Source organism: Tachypleus tridentatus, chromosome 9, assembly GCF_004210375.1.
Source record: "Tachypleus tridentatus isolate NWPU-2018 chromosome 9, ASM421037v1, whole genome shotgun sequence".
In the NCBI taxonomy this organism is placed as follows: domain Eukaryota; kingdom Metazoa; phylum Arthropoda; class Merostomata; order Xiphosura; family Limulidae; genus Tachypleus; species Tachypleus tridentatus.
The window spans coordinates 148,367,039-148,385,272 of NC_134833.1; the positions used below are offsets into that span (position 1 = coordinate 148,367,039).

General features: G+C 33.0%; 1 long non-coding RNA gene across 1 annotated transcript in view; it reads left to right on the forward strand.

The window, feature by feature from the left end:
• Positions 1-12,519: 12,519 nt before the first annotated feature.
• LOC143226629 (uncharacterized) overlaps positions 12,520-18,234 on the forward strand; it is a 30,333-nt gene continuing 24,618 nt past the window's right edge. Inside the window, exon 1 of the long non-coding RNA XR_013014692.1 lies at positions 12,520-13,103. This is a non-coding gene — a long non-coding RNA (uncharacterized LOC143226629). The remainder of the gene's footprint in view (positions 13,104-18,234) is intronic.

Genomic DNA, 18,234 nt, shown 5'->3' on the forward strand with positions numbered 1-18,234 from the left:
CTATTTTTCATCCTCTTCCTAATTGACACTGAAATCTCAATTCTTGCCATTCTATATATCTAACAAACAAATATCTATTGTTCGTTCTACTTTCCATCCACATCTCTATTCTTCTTCGTCTTTCAATATTGTAATCCTATATCTATTCTAAATAATTTTATAAAAATCTGGCATTCAGATCTTTATTATTCAACTACCTTTTAACTGTGTGACCACATCTCTATTCTTCATCGTCTTCCTATGCACTTAACATCATGTAAGAATCTCTATTCTTACATTTTTTCAAAGCACTTATTCCTCCGATCTCCATTTTGCATTATCTTGCCAACCACATGATATCCAGGTCTCTATTTTTCATCCTCTTCCTAACTATTTCACACTGAAATCTTAATTTTTACCATTCAGTGTATCTAACACCCAAATATCTATTCTTTGTTGTATTACCCACATCTCTATTCTTCGTCTTGCTATTTGAAATTCGTATATCTATTCTTCATATTTTATAAAAATCTGGCATGCAAATCTTATTTTTCACCTTTATTTTAACTGTTTGACATCCATATCTCTTTTTCAACACTTTCATAAGTATTTGTATTCCACATCTCTATTCAAACCTTTTTTCTAAGAATTTATTTCTTAGATCTCCATTTTGCATTAAATTACCCATTGCTTGACCTTCATGTCCCTATTATTCATCGTCTTGCTATCTATTTCACAACCAAATCTATATTTTTCTTTTTCTATATATCTAACACCCAAATCTCTATTCTTCGTTGTATAACCAACAAGTTCCAATTCCAACATCTCCATTCTTCTTCGTCTTGCTATTTTATAATCATATATCTATTCTTCATAATTTTATAAAAATCTAGCATTCAGATCTTTACTCTTCAACTACCTTTTAACTGTGTGACCTCTATATCTCTATTCTTCATCGACTTGCTATGTATTTAACATCTTAATCTCTATTCTTTCCTTTTCTCTAATCATTGATTCCTCATATCTTCATTTTGCATTATCTTATTGACCGCACGATATCCAGGTCTCTTTTTCTTATCCTCTACCTAACTATTTCACACCCAAATCTCTATTCTTCTTTCTATTACCAACCACTTCCCACCCACATCTCTATTCTTTCTTCGCATTGCTATTACAAATTCATATGCTCTTCATCATATTTTTACAAAGGCATGGCATCCAAATCTTTATTTTCCATTTATTTTAACTGTTTGACATCCATATCTATATTCGTCATTGCCTTGCTAATTGTTTGAGATCCAAATCTTTATTGATACTCTTTACTAAGTATTCATTCCTCAGATTTCCATTTTGCATTATCTTACTCAATGCTTGACATCCAGGTCTCTATTCTTGAATGTTTTTAACATTTTAACTATTTAACATTCAAATATCTATTTTTGCCATTTTATATATCTCACACCCAAATATTTATTCTTCGTTGTGTTCATACATTTTTCTTTTGTATTTATTCCTCAGATCTCCATTTTGCATTATCTTATTGAACGTTGACATCCAAGTCTCCATTCTTGAACTCTTTCTAACTATTTGACATTCAAATATCTATTCTTACCATTCTATATATATAACACTCAAATTCTATTCTTCGTTGTATTATTCACCACTTCCCATCCATACTTTTATTCTTCTTCGTTTTACTATTTGAAATTCATAGACCTCTCATTCACATTTTTATAAAAATCTGGCATCCAGATCTTTATTTTTCACATAACTTTTAATTGTTTCACATCCGTATCTTTATTCCTCGTCGTCTTTTTTAGTATGGGATGTAGAAATATTTATTCTTACCTTTTTTTAAATATTTATTCCTCAGATCTCCATTTTGCATTATGTTTCCACGTCTTGGCATCCAAGTATCTATTTTACATCCTCTTCCTAACTATTTCATACTCAAATCTCTATTCTTCCCATTATATATATCTATCACCCAAATCTCTATTCTTCAATGTATTACCCTCAACCTCCACCCACATCTCTATTCTTCTTCATCTTGCTATTTGAAATTCATATATCTATTTTTCATATTTTTATAACCATCTGGCTTCCACATCTTTATTGTTCATCTACTTTTTAACTCTTTGACATTCATATCTTTATTCTTCATTGCCTTGCTAATTATATGACATCCGAATATCTATTCATACCTTTTTGTAAGTATATATTTCTCAGTTCTCCATTTTGCATTATCTTGCCGAACTTTTCACATCCAGGTCTCTGTTCTTCATCGTCTTGCTAACTATTTGACACCCAAATCTCTATTTTTGTCCTTCTTTCTATTGAACACCCAAATTTCTATTCCTTGTATTAAAGACCACTTGCTACCCAGTACTGTACTTTTCATCGTCTTGCTATTTGAGCTTCATATATCTATTCTTCATATTTTTGTAACTATCTGACTTTTATATCGTTATTCTTCACCTACGTTTCAACTATTTGACATGTAAATCTTATTCTTCGTCGCATTTCTTACTATTTGACACCCAAATATCCACTCTTGTCCTTCTATTAAATTAACACCCAAAACTCTACTATTAGTTCTATTATCCACCACTTCCCACCCAGATCTCTTTCTTTCTTCGTCTATCTACTTGAAATTCATCAATCGACTCTTCATATTTTTATAACTATCTCGCTTCCATATTTTTTATTGTTCACCTACCTTTTAACTGTTTCACGCCCACATCTCTCTTTGTTTATCGCCTTGCTAATTATTTGACATCCGAATTCCATTCTTTACCTTTTTTTCTAAATATTTATCCCTCACACCTCCATTTAGCAATATCTTACCGACCGCTTGACATCCAGGTCTCTATTTTGCTGACGATTTGACACTCAAATCTCTATTCTTGTCCTTCTATCTATTAGACTCCCAAATCTATATTTTTTCTTCTATTACCCACCACTTTCCAATCGGATCTCCATTTTCATCTTGTTACTATTTGAAATTCATATATATATTATTCATATTTTTATAACTATCTGGCTCCAACATCATTTTTCTTCACCTACTTTCTAACTACTTATCCCTCACACCTCTATCAGATCTTTATTTTTCACCTAACTTTTAATTGTTTGATATTCATATCTCTATTCTTCATCGTCTTCCTTAGTTTTGGATGTAGAAATCCCTATTCTTACCTTTTTTTCAATATATACTTTTCAAAATAAGAAACGCAAAAGGTAAATTTTGAGACATATTGTTAACAAGTTTATTCCGGGTAGTTCTGTATGACATGTGTGAAACTTTGCACATTCACTGCTGAACATCCAAAGTTTGCAAACACGAAGTCCACGCTCACTAGTTGAAGTTTAACGTCACTCAACGTCAATAACGAGTATGCCCCCCGTGAGCATCAATAACTGCTTGGCATCTCCTGCCCATGGAAGCGATGAGATGACGAATCACATCCTGTGGAATGGCTGTCCACTCAGCCGAAAAAGCTGCTGCAAGCTGAGGTAGAGTCTGCGGTTGAGATTGTCGCCGTTGCAGACGTCGGTCCAACTCGTCCCAAAGATGTTCGATGGGATTTATACCTGGTGATCTGGAGGGCCAGAGAAGAACGTTGATGTTTTAATGTGTCAAGAAGACAGTGGTGAGTCGAGCTGTGTAAGGACGGACGTTGTCATGTTGAGAAACGTCGTTGACGTTCACCATGATGGGTTGCACATGAGGCCTAAGAATTTCGTCGACGGGTGCGTACGGTCTGATCGGAAATCCTACACAGCCCTGGTATGGTTGAGGCAGTAGACGTCGCAGTGGTGGTCCTATCCCGAAGGTGACAAAACCGGATGTAGCAATCTTGTGCGGGCGTGGTCACACGAGGTCTGCCAGATCGTGGACGGTCATAAGTTCATCCATGTTGTTAGTGACGATTCCATAGCCTTGTGATGGTGCTTAAATGGACATTCACAGCTCAGGCAACATTTCATCGAGATTCGCCTGCTTCCAAGCGACCAATGGCGTTCAGTCAATCTTGGCATAACTGTATTGCGTGTCGGTGGCTCAACACTGAGCTATGGAAACCGAGAACCCGTCACTTTTTATAGGGATTTATTGGACACGAATGGGTTTTGGCGAAAAATCCGTTGTTTTCCTCTCTTTTCAAAGTGCACAACTTTTATTGTCATTTTGGTCTGACATCAGTGCCTTAACACGTGTAACATTTCATACTCTGAGCTTGTAACGTTATTACATATATTTCTCTTTAAAATAACAAAAATATCCCTTTCGCGTTTCTTTTTTTCAAGAGTATATTTATTCCTCAGATCTCCATTTTGCATTATATTTCCACCACTTTGCATCCAATGCTCTATTTTACATCCTCTTTCTAACTATTTGATACTCAAATCTCTATTTTTGTCATTCTCTATATCTATCACCCAAATCTCTATTCTTCAACATATCACCCATCACTTCCCCTCACATCTCTATTCTTCTTCGCTTTGCTATTTGAAAATCATATATCTATTTTTCATAATTTTACAAAAATCTGGCATCGAGATCTTTATTTTTCACCTTTATTTTGACTGTTTGACATTTATATCTATATTTTTCATCGCCTTATTAAATGTTTGAGATCGAAATCTTTATTCATACCTTTTTCTGAGTAATTATTCATCTGATCTCCACTTTCCATTATCTACTCACCACTTTACATCCAAGTCTTTATTTTTAATCCTCTTCCTAACTATTTGATACTCAAATCCTCTATTCTTCCCATTCTATATATCTATCACCCAAATCTCTGTTTTTCAATGTATAACCCACAACGTCCACCCACATCTCTATTCTTCTTCCTCTTGCTATTTAAAATTCATATACCTATTTTTCTTATTTTTATAACCATCTGGCTTCCACACCTTTATTGTTCATTAACTTTTCAACTGTTTGACATTCATATCTTTATTCTTCATTGCCTTAGAAAGTATATGACATCCGAATCTCTATTCATACCTTTTTTCTTAGTATTTATTTCTCAGTTCTCCATTTTACATTATCTTACCGACCGTTTCACATCCAGGTCTCTGTTCTTCGTCGCATTGCTAACTATTTGACACCCGAATCTCCATTCTTGTTCTTCTATGAAATTAACACCCAAAACTCTATTATTAGTTGTATTATCCACCACTTCCCACCCAGATCTCTACTCTCCTTCGTCTAGCTATTTGAAATTCATTAATTTACTCTTCATATTTTTTATAACTATCTCTGCTTCCATATTTTTATTGTTCACCTACCTTTAACTGTTTGACGCCCACATCTCTCTTGTTTATCGTCTTGCTAATTATTTGACATCCGAATCTCCATTCTTTACCTTTTTTTCTAAATACAGTCAAACATCGATATAAGGCGCTAGTTGGGGTCCAAAAAAATTCGACCGCGTTGTATCTGATTGCGCCTTATACCGATTTGATTATATATTTTTTGACTCTCGGGGTGAGCGATAATGCAAAATTTACGCGTTTTGTAGTGAAATAAAGAAAACAAACAAAACTACTTACACCAATGATATAGCATTTTTTTATTTATTCAACTCAATTTTAAGACTGAACTTAAATGTAAAAACAGAATTCTAAAGAAATTTATCGAATTCATTACTTTGATGGGGCTGATATTCTAAAAAAGTAGTTCCGTCAGAGCAATCATGTGATCGTTTTACGATTAGACGCTGATTAAAATTAGTTCAATTTTAAAAGTTAATACATATAGTAATTATTTTGATAATTTATTTACTAATTATTAAAATCTAAGTACAAACTGAAGTCAAATAATTACCAAATAAAAAAATGTCATGGCAAAGTTTAAAATACGAATTCAGTACTGAAACAAAACGGATTTTTCAAAAATTTAATAACAATAAAATATAGTAAGCACATAAAACAAGTTGAAATGCACAAATTTATAGTTACTCAGTAGTCTTCTTTCTTTCAAAAGCCTCCAAAAGTGTCTGTTGTGTTCCTCTTCAAGAACTCTGGTACGTTGCTGATATCATCGACTATGGCCTTGACCAGTTGAGCTTTGTATTCTCTTGAAGCTGGCGATGATCCCTTGGTCAAGTGGTTGAATCTTGCTGGTGGTGTTTTGGGTAAGTAGAGTACGGTAATCTTCCATCTCTGCTGGTAAGGTTCTCTGCCGGCGGGTGTGCTGGGCAAATATCCAATAGTAGTACGTCCTTCTCTTCTTTCTTCTGTGTTCTGAGGTGCTTCCTGACCGCTGGGACGAATTCCTGATGAAACCATTCTTCAAAGATTGTTGCTGTCATCCATGGTTTTGCTGCTGTTGTAGTCAAGTGGTAGTGTCTTCATGTTGAGGTGATGGAAACATCTTGGTTGTCGAAACTTGCCAATGAGGGTTTGATCACAATATGCGGCGTGAAAACCATACAAAATATTGAAGTGGATTTGTTTTTTGATTTTTGATCACATTAACCGGCTGATTACATTAAGCAGTGGTAATATTAAGCGGCGGCCTCTGTAGAAACCCAAAAAAATTTGGGGCCTAAGACCCCATCGCGCCCAACTGATTATCGCGCTTTATCGATGCGTTTTGTATCAATGTTTACCTGTATTTATCCCTCACACTTCCATTTAGCAATATCTTACCGACCACTTGACATCCAGATCTCTATTTTTCATCGTCTTGCTAACTATTTGATACTCAAATCTCTATTCTTGTCCTTCTTTCCCAAATAGACTCCTGAATCTATTTTCTTTATTCTATTACCCACCACTTTCTACCCGGATCTCCATTCTTCATCGTGTTACTATTTGAAATTCATATATATATTATTCATATTTTTATAACTATCTGGCTCTCACATCATTTTTCTTCACCTACGTTCTAACTGTTTAACATCCATATCTCTATTCTTTATCGTCTTCCTCACTATTTGACATCCAAATATTTATTCTTCACCTATTTTCTGACTACTTATCCTCACATCTCCATTTTGCATTATCTTACCGACTGCTTGACATCCACATCTCTATTTTTAATCGTCTTGCTAACTATTTCACACCCAAATTCCTATTCTTCATTGTATTACCGACCACTTCTCACCCAGACCTATATTCTTCATCGTCTTACTATCTGAACTTCATATATCTATTTTTTCATTATTTTATATCTATCTAACATTATCGTTATTCTTAACCAACTTAACAACTGAGACTAAACAATAGTTTATTCTCAAGTTGGAAAGAAATGGTATAGTCAAGGCTTCTTATTATAAACAAAACATTATCATGTTTACCAAGAGTATAAAAATAACTCGAAAACCAAATATTCAGTGTACTGTTTTATATCAATTCCGACAAGTTGGTACGTTTCCATGTTTTGTATTGTTTATAAAAGAAACAGGTTTGTTTAAATAACGTTATTTTTCCAAGAAACAGGCCTCACTCAACCAAGTGCTGCTATACAACAATGTTTCTATATCAGATTGATAAGTACAGGATGTTTTAAAGCGAAACAAAAGGATGGCGTTAAATTTATAAGTAATCAAATGCATTCAAAATTACGATTTTGTAACCTGCTCAACGCAATACCTTTAACTCAGTCAATAATAAAACAATATTGATTTTTTTAAACAATAATGCCAGTACCTGAATGGCGTTGACCATATTTGGTTCTTAAAACATATGAAAATGTGTATGAATGTTTGTCGTTATGAACATCAACGAACAATAGGTAATAACATTTCACATATGATTACAAAGTTTCAACAAATCCGTTCGTTTTTGTATAAGATATGAAACAGAAATAGTGTACAAAATCGGTCTCCATGGTAACAAATATGATTTTTTTTTCGTGAACTCACTGTTACTTTTGACATCGGCCCTCTAAATATTAATCACTCCTAAGTTGGGTTATAGTCCCCGTGTATATACTATCTTTCGTACAAATCTACCCAACTGTTTTCGAGAAATATTGGTGATAAACACTCACACATGGATGAAAACAAAACGGTAATAATATTGATGTTGAAACTGCTTAAACAATAGTTGTATCATGTTTAAGCTCCATGTAACAAGAGTTATATTAAGTAGTTAATATAGTACCACTTAATTAAAGATGTCAAATAGCTAAGGCTTAAAACTAAACCCATCATAGCAAGGTACAACAAATAAATAAAATAAGATTCGTATTATTCTCAAATACTTACTACAACCTATCAAGTAGTAAAGTCTGAACGGGGAATCCTTACTGAAAACAGAGACTGTGATCCTGGAATGTAGTTGGAGACATTTTATGAACATCCAATTTATACTCGTACATTTTGAGGAATAATATAGTTTTACAAAACCAGTCCTGTAAATAAAATAACTCGAGACTCAAAATGATTACCAATTAGACATACTTTCAATAAAGATGAAAATATTTTAGTGAGACACTGGAACTCAAAACGCATTCTTCAGAACTGTGTTATTCTTTGTGTATCTTAAGGTATTTTAAAATAGCACTAAGATAAATGTCGTCCAAAAAGTGAAAATATTAATTATTGCGATTATAACAGCCGAAGCTAATTGTTATTAATGATACATACAATATACAAATTACATTAATATTAACTTGAGATCAAAGCAAGCTGCCTACTTAGAGTGAATCTAAAAAAACAAATAAACCTTTTAATAAGTATAGATTATTTTATGTCTTTTTCTGACGTTCTTTTATAAAAAAGTATCATTTTCGGCCTTAATCCCAATAACATCTCACGAGGCTAGACGAGGCTTAGGAGATTTAGGTTAGTCCCAAATACTTATATTAAGCTGATAATGCGAAACAAAATCTATAACTAAAATTGGCTAAGAAATAAATATTTAAAAAGCAATATAATTAGATACATTAGCTAATATTATTAACGAGACTACCAGTACAAAGATAAAAGTGGACACGTTATTTATGGAACACGAAACGTACTAGCTGTTGTCTCCAGGCGCTCTTCGTTTCACCAAACTTTTACTACACGTTTAAAATATATTAATAAAACCTCATATAATCCTAAACTCCAGGAACGTGCAGTTCCTAAAAACTTCAAATACAGTACATAACTTATATGACCAGAATTACCGTTACGTAATATTTGTATGTTTATGGCCATCATTGCCGTTTTGTAATATTTGAATTTACATGGCCCACATGACCATTAAGTAACACTTAAATGTTCTGTTAGGTGTCATATTTACTTAAAATAACACACACATATTCACGTGTAGTGCATTAGATCAAAAACCACCAGCTGGTTCTTTTTAGTCCGCGTTCGCTTATCACCGCAGAAGAATAAGGGTAAGAGTAGTAGTATTATCAAACAAATCTGTGGAACAAAGTAAAGATTAGAAGCATAAGTTTACTGATAAAAGATGTGTCGTTAACTACAATTAAGATTTAGAGAGATAATGGAGATAATGTTACAACCCTCAACTCTCGTCAATTTGTTTTAACTTCAGAGACAATAGAGATGGTCTTTATAACGCTCTTTGTCATCAATTCGTTCTAACTTTAAACGAGTCAATATAGATTACTTTATAATGGTCTTTGTCATCAATTTGTTCTAATTTTAAACAAAAACCAATATAAAATTCCCACTTTAATATCCTAATTCTATACAATTATCAAAATAACTATAATACATACAACAAACCTTTGTTTATCATACAGTAGAATTTTAAGTTCTGCCCTTATAACAAGCACCCAACTTTCACGATTGCTAATTCTGAAGGTTTTATTATATCTTTGTTGATGAAATTTATAAATATAGCTATAAGAAATGGAGTTTTAAAAACTGTTGTTTATTCATTAAACGGCAGCACATTTAATATATAACAAATGGTTGTTTGTATTTGCACAATCCGAACACTTTTCTACTGCCGTAAAAAGAATCTTTTTTCTTAGAAAATGTTCACTTTTTCTAAATCGTTCGGTACCATACTATCTAAAACAGCCCCATGTTTGCTAACCCTAATTATTAAGCCTCTCACACGAAGTTGAGTAACGTGAATGTTACCTACTTGTTGTCTGACTTTTGTTTCTCATTTCAAGAATTTAATTCAGATTTATATAACGATCTTATGTGAATATACATTTAAAATATTTATACAAAACTTTACACCTGCAAATTGTACTGGCCGAAGTACCCATGAAATGTAAGGTGAGAAACTTTCGACTACAAAATCTTGCTTTTTCTTCGCACAGTTCGGTTCCTACTTTAACATCTTGTCTCCTTAGTTACTATACGCAAATATTCAATAACATAATGGTTCCATTTTATTGTTGTCTTTAATAGCTTGTATTGGTTAAAAGCGTAACACTACTCGTCAATCAATTGTTGTAAATATGTGACGTAACCGAAAGAGAACGTGTGTTTTCTTATAGCAAAGCTGCACCAAACTATCTGCTGGGTCCACAGAGGAGAGTCGAACGCCTGATTTTAGCGTTGTAAATCCGTAAATTTACCGATGTATCAGCGGGGAACCGAAAGAAAAGGAAAATAAAGACAGAAATATAAAACAGATGAGTGAAGGATAGCATTGGGAAAAGACAGATGTTCAAAGCTGGGCTATAAAACAGACAGTTTCTCCTTTAAAGCTAGTTAACAAATTGTACCTAGATTATAAATAAAGGATTGTTTCTCGCGATCACGTGTATAACGGTTCACTGGTGTATATCTCAGAACAACAAGTTTTAGATCTGACAAGTTTTGTTTGTCGTCTGTGGATCTATTTTGTACATAAGAGTTTAACCTATTATACACATATATATATATATTTAATGAAATATAAAAATAGAATGAACCACAAAATGTTTTCTGATTAGATTAAAGTACACAAATAGACGCTACAAAGAAACAAACATTTAAAGTTGAAAGGATACACAATTTACTCCCAGTGATAAAAACAAATGTGAGATTGTGTGCTACTCTAGAGTAGATGTGTCAAAAGGGTTTTAGTTTACTATGTTTGATGTTCCATTTTTGTATAGGAAGTGTTCTGCTAAGAACCACTCAACAGAAATATACCATGATGTCACATGTTGATATGTGAATGAAAGTGTTATTAATTCATAACAAGTTAGTGTAGAATATCCTGTTTGTTGTCAACATTATTCATACCTCTAATACTGTTATTTAAATAGTTAATGTTGAACCTTGATTTCATCCGCTTTTTCAAACTCAGCGCGAGGAAAGGCCACCATAAACAGAAGATAGAGATATATTGATGGACAGACACCACTGTTCATGATATATATAAAATAAGTAGTACATAATGTTCTCTGTCCAATCACATTCAAATATTGTCTGCAGCTACTTTCAAAGCCGGCCTTCATTGGTTGTTGTGCAGATCCATTCTGTAGTATCATACAAGAGTAAAATAAAAAGATTGTCGTTAGTAAACCACTAAGAAAATTGTACAAAAAACCAAACATGAGTAATTAGTACATGAAGAAATGAAAATTAGTTAACAAACACAATCATAGGATTTGGGATTAGGTGTTTAAACGCAATAGGTAGATTGTTTTCTGAAGAAACTCTTCAGAGTTATAGTTATAGTAAATTGTAATAGTTTTCCTGGAATATATTTTATTATTTTCCTGGAAGTTGCGTTCAGAAGCTAGTGAATCGTTGGCAGGGAGTAATTAATAATAATGGAATATACATTATTAATTAAATAACATTAAAAGCGTTTGAAATCCTTTCTCCTTTACTGAATCTCAAATCAGACATTATTTAAGGGATGACTGATATCAGGAACCCACCTACTTTGTGTATAGCTATCTCGGAATTTCATTAGAATCATTATAGTTTTAATCAAACAACCTTAAAATATTTCTTTTATGAATAATTTACAATATTTTATGAATACAAAATCTGGGTCCCTATGTTTTGTCAGTTTCAATCCTTTTTGTTTTTATTTTTAAGTTCAGTAGCCAGCTCTACTTATCGACTGAGCTATGATTTGGTTTTTCCTTGTATATGTTTGTTTACTATTTTTGTAAGATAATATACGAGGGTTAGTTGTTTGTAAAATGTATTTTATAGATTCGAGACTTTAACATAGTATTATAATAAACATAATGGTCAAAGCTCATGTATAGGATTTCGCTCTATAAGTTAATAGAAAGTGTATCTTTCTTATAAAAGAGCGATTACGGTAGGTAAGACACTATATGTAACTTTTCATGACATGTGGATCAGAAAATCTAGATGAGTTTTCTATTACTTTAAAACTAGTGTCCGTGCCATCCGTACATAACGCAATCAACGATAATTATAATACTGTTTAGAGTATATTCCCAATATGCACATAGTGAGGAACCTATGTATAGGGAAAGAGGCCAGCAATCAACATTACCTCCCTTTATCATACAATGCATACGGACTGTCTCTCTACGGCATATTTATGCGCATGCGCTATTTCAGAGATGACAAAATTCATCAAAGACGAGTTGTATAAATACCAGCAGATGAGAAGAAGGAGATGTTTATAGTTTTAGTTATTCTATACGTATTTTAGAGTGTCGAAACGATGGAATGTAAGATTGTATTAGCAATTTTGTTTTTATATTTTAACTTCACGTCGTTGCATTTTTATCCTACAGACCCATCTACATCCACGGTATTCGTTACGGACGATAACCAAATGACTGGTGATTTAGAACGTCAGCGTCGCGAGGCTGGCGAAGGCGCTACCACGGTCTCCAACGGAAGGTGTAGAACGTCGGCGTCGGGAGGCTGGCGAAGGCGGTACCACGGTCTCTCCAACGGAAGGTGTAGAACGGCGGCGTCGAGAGACTGGCGAAGGCGCTATCACGATCTCTCCAAGAGAAGGTGTAGAACGGCGGCGTCGGGAGGCTGGCGAAGGCCCTACTACGGTTTCTCCAACGGAAGGTGCAGAACGTCGGCGTCGGGAGGCACGCGAAGGCGCTTCCACGGTTTCTCCAACGGAAGGTGCAGAACGTCGGCGTCGGGAGGCACGCGAAGGCGCTACCACGGTTTCTCCAACGGAAGGTGTAGAACGTCGGCTTCGGGAGGCTGGCGAAGGCGATACCACGGTTTCTCCAACGGAAGGTCATTAACTAGAACTATGAACTCTTTTAATAAAATATTGTGGTGTCATTCGCTCATTTGTAACAATTGTGTTATCTGTATAAATTAAAATTGTACAATTCTTTATCGTTATTTAAGAACTGGTGTTTCGGAAGTTTTCCTTGGTTAATGAAACTTCATTCAACAGCACCACGTAACAGCTTCCTTTGTAATAAAGGAAAGATTCATCTACAGTTACTGTAATTCAGTGTCGATACCCGTAATGTACATACATAACCAAATGTGTATCGGTCTGTATTTCTATTCCTTCTCAAAAAACCTATTACAAACTTCGCTTTAAAACCGAAAAACTTTCCTTCACACACTTTGATACAACTATTACAGCGTTTTTCTAAGCATTTTACCTCAAATTCACATTTTTTATTATCTTACCCATCGCTTGACATCCAAGTCTCTATTCTTCATGCTCTTCAAACTATTCAACAACTAACTCTCCATTCTTCTCCCATATATATTTAAACACTCAAATTTCTATTCTTCGTTGTATTACCAACCACATACATCTCTATTCTTCGTCTTGCTATTTGAAATTCATATATCTGTTCATATTTTGTAAAAATCTGTCATGCAAATCTTATTTTTCACCTTTATTTTAACTGTTTGACATCCATATCTCTCTTTTTCAACACTTTCATAAGTATTTGAGTTCCAAATCTCTATTCAAACTTTTTTCTAAGAATTTATTGTCTTTATTTATTTATTAATGTCCCTATTCTTCATCGTCTTGCTATCTATTTCACAAACCAAATCTATATTTTTTCTCCTTCTGTATATCTAACACCCACATCTCCATTCTTCTTTCGTCTTGCTATTTTATAATCATACATCTATTCTTCATGATTTTATAAAAATCTGGCATTCAGATCTTTACTCTTCAACGATTTTTTTAACTGTGTACCTACATCTCTCTATTCTTTTTTTCGTCTTTCTATTTCAAATTCATATGATCTTCATATTTTTAAAAGGCATGGTATCCAAATCTTTATTTTCCATTTATTTTAACTGTTTGACATCTATATTTGTTTTTGCCTTGCTGATTATTTGAGATCAAAATCTTTATTGACACTTCTTACTAAGTATTCATTCCTCCGATTTCCATTTTGCATTATCTTACTCAATGCTTGACATCCACGTCTCTGATTCTTGAATGTTTTTCTAACTATTTAACATTCAAATATCTATTCTTGCCATTCTATATATCTAACACCCAAATTCTATTCTTCGTTGTATTACTCATCACTTCCCATCCATACTCTATTCTTCTTCGTTTTACTATTTGAAATTATAGACCTCTCCTTCACATTTTATAAAAAATCTGGCGTCCACATCTTTTTTTTTCACATAACTTTAATTGTTTCACATCCGTGTTCTCTATTCTTTCGTCGTCTTCCTTAGTAATGGATGTAGAAATATCTATTCTTACCTTATTTCTAAATATTTATTCCTTAAATTTCCATTTTGCATTATGTTTCCACCCCTTGCATCCAACTCCTCTCACTTTACATCCTCTTCCTAACTATTTGATACTCAAATTCTATTCTTCAATGTATTACCCACAACCTCCACCCACATCTCTATTCTTCTTCATCTTGCTATTTGAAATTCATATATCTATTTTTCATATTTTTTTATAACCATCTGGCTTCCACATTTTATTGTTCATCTACTTTTTTAACTCTTTGACATCCATATCTTTATTCTTCATTGCCTTGCTATTTATATGACATCCGAAACTCTATTCATACCATTTTTTCTAAGTATTTATTTCTCAGTTCTCCATTTTGCATTATCTTACCGACCTTTTCACATCCAGGTCTCTGTTCTTCATCGTCTTGCTAACTATTTGACACCCAAATTTCTATTTTTGTCCTTCTTTCTATTTAACACCCAAATTTCTATTCCTTGTATTAAAGACCACTTGCTACCCAGTACTGTATTTTTCATCGTCTTGCTATTTGAACTTCATATATCTATTCTTCATATTCTTGTAGCTATCTGACTTTTATATCGTTATTCTTCACATACGTTTCAACTATTTGACATGTAAATTTCTTCTTCGTCGCATTTTTACTATTTGACACCTGAATATCCACTCTTGTCCTTCTATGAAATTAACACCCAAAACTCTACTGTTAGTTGTATTATCCACCACTTCCCACCCAGATCTCTTCTCTTCTTCGTCTAGCTACTTGAAATTCATCAATCGACTCTTCATATTTTATAACTATTCTCGCTTCCATATTTTATTGTTCACATACCTTTTAACTGTTTCACGCCCATATCTCTCTTGTTTATCGTCTTGCAAATTATTTGACATCCGATTTCCATTATTTACCTTTTTTTCTAAATATTTAACCTCGCACCTTCATTTAGTAATATCTTACCGACCGCTTGACATCCAGGTCTTTATTCTTGTCTTTCTATCTATTAGACTCCCAAATCTATTTTCTTTATTCTATTACCCACCACTTACTACACGGATCTCCATTCTTCGTCGTGTTACTATTTGAAATTCATATATATATTATTCATATTTTGATAACTATCTGGCTCTACATAATTTTTCTTCACCTACGTTCTAACTGTTTAACATCCACATCTTATTCTTTATCGTCTTGCTAACTATTTGACATCCAAATATTTATTCTTCACCTATTTTCTAACTACTTATCCTCACATCTCCATGTTGCATTATCTTACCGACTGCTTGACATCCACATCTCTATTTTTAATCGTCTTGCTAACTATTTCACACCCAAATTCCTATTCGTCATTGTATTACCGACCACTTCTCACCCAGATCTATATTCTTCATCGACTTGCAATCTGAACTTCAAATATCTATTTTTTCATTATTTTATATCTATCTAACATCCATATCGTTATTTTTAACCAACTTAACAACTGAGACTAAACAATCTTTTATTCTCAAGTTGGAAAGAAATGGTGTAGTCAAGGCTTCTTATTATAAACAAAACATTATCATGGTTTACCAAGAGTAGAAAAATAACTCGCAAACCAAATATTCAGTGTACTGTTTTATATTAATCCCGACAAGTTGGTACGTTTCCATGTTTTGTATTGTTTATAAAAGAAACAGGTTTGTTTAAATAACGTTATTTTTCCAAGAAACAGGCCTCACTCAACCAAGTGCTGCTATACAACAATGTTTCTAAATCAGATTGATAAGTACAGGATGTTTTAAAGCGAAACAAAAGGATGGCGTTAAATTTATCAGTAATCAAGTGCATTCTAAATTACGATTTTGTAACCTGCTCAACGCAATACCTTTAACTCAGTCAATAATAAAACAATATTGATTTTTTAAAACAATAATACCAGTACCTAAATGTCGTTGACCATATTTGGTCCTTAAAACATATGAAAACGTGTCTGAATGTTTGTCGTTATGAACATCAACGGACAATAGGTAATAACATTCCACATATGATTACAAGGTTTCAACAAATCCGTTCGTTTTTGTATAAGATATAAAACAGAAATAGTGTACAAAATCGGTCTCCATGGTAACAAATATGATTTTTTTTTTCGTAAACTCGTTGTTACCTTTGACATCGGCCCTCCAAATATTAATCACTTCTAAGTTGGGTTATAGTCCAAGTGTATACTAACTTTCGTTCAAATCTACCCAACTGTTTTCGAGAAATATTGGTATGATAACACACACACACATGAATGAAAACAAAACGGTAATAATAATGATGTTGAAACTGCTTAAACAATAGTTCTATGATGTTTAAGCTCCATGTAAGAAGAGTTAAATTAAGTAGTTAATATAGTACCAGTTTATTAAAGATGTCAAGTAGCTAAGGCTTAAAACTAAACCCATCATAGCAAGGTACAACAAATAAATAAAATAAGATTCGTATTATTCTCAAATACTTACCACAACCTGTCAAGTAGTAAAGTTTGAACAGGGCATCCTTACTGAAAACAGAAACTGTGATCCTGGAATGTAGTAGGAGACATTTTATACATCCAATTTATACTCGTACATTTTGAGGAATAATATAGTTTTACATAACCAGTCCTGTAAATAAAATAACTCGAGACTCAAAATGCTAACGAATTAGACATACTTTCAATAAAGATGAAAATATTTTAGTAAGACAATGGAAATGAAAACGCATCCTTCAGAACTGTGTTGTTCTTGTGTGTATCTTTAGGTATTCTAAAATAACACTTTGAAGGCTTAGATAAATGTGTCTTTTCAGAAAATTTCGCCCAAAAGTGAAAATATTAATTATTGCGATTATAACAGCCGAAGCTAACAGTTATTAATGATACATACAATATACAAATTACATTAATATTAACTTAAGATCAAAGCAAGCTACCTACTTAGAGTGAATCTAAAAAAACAAATAAAGCATAAATAATACAAATAAGACATAAATTTATGTCTTTGTCTAACGTTCTTTTTATAAAAGTATCATTTTCGGCCTTAATCCCAATAACATCTCACGAGGCTAGACCAGCTTAGGAGATTTAGGTTAGTCCCAAATACTTATATTAAGTTAATAATGCGAAGCAAAATCTATAACTAAAATTTACTAATAAATAAGTATTTTAAAAGCAATATAATTAGATACATTAGCAAATATTATTAACCATTAAGTAACACTTAAATGTTCTGTTAGGTGTCATATTTACTTAAAATAACACACCCTTATTCACGTGTAGTGCATTAGATCAAAACCACCAACTGGTTCTTAAGTCCGCGTTCGCTTATCACCGCAGAAGAATAAGGGTAAGGTAGTAGTATTATCAAACAAATCTGTGGAACAAAGTAAAGATTAGAAGCTAAAGTTTACTGATTAAAGATGTGTCGTTAACTACAATTAAGATTTACAGAGATAATGGAGATGTTACAACCCTCAACTCTCGTCAAATTGTTTTAACTTCAGAGACAATAAAGATGGTCTTTATAACGCTCTTTGTCATCAATTCGTTCTAACTTTGAAAGAGTCAATATATATTACTTTATAATGGTCTTTGTCATCAATTTGTTCTAATTTTAAACAAAAATCAATAAAAAATTCCCACTTTGGTATCCTAAATCCAGACAATT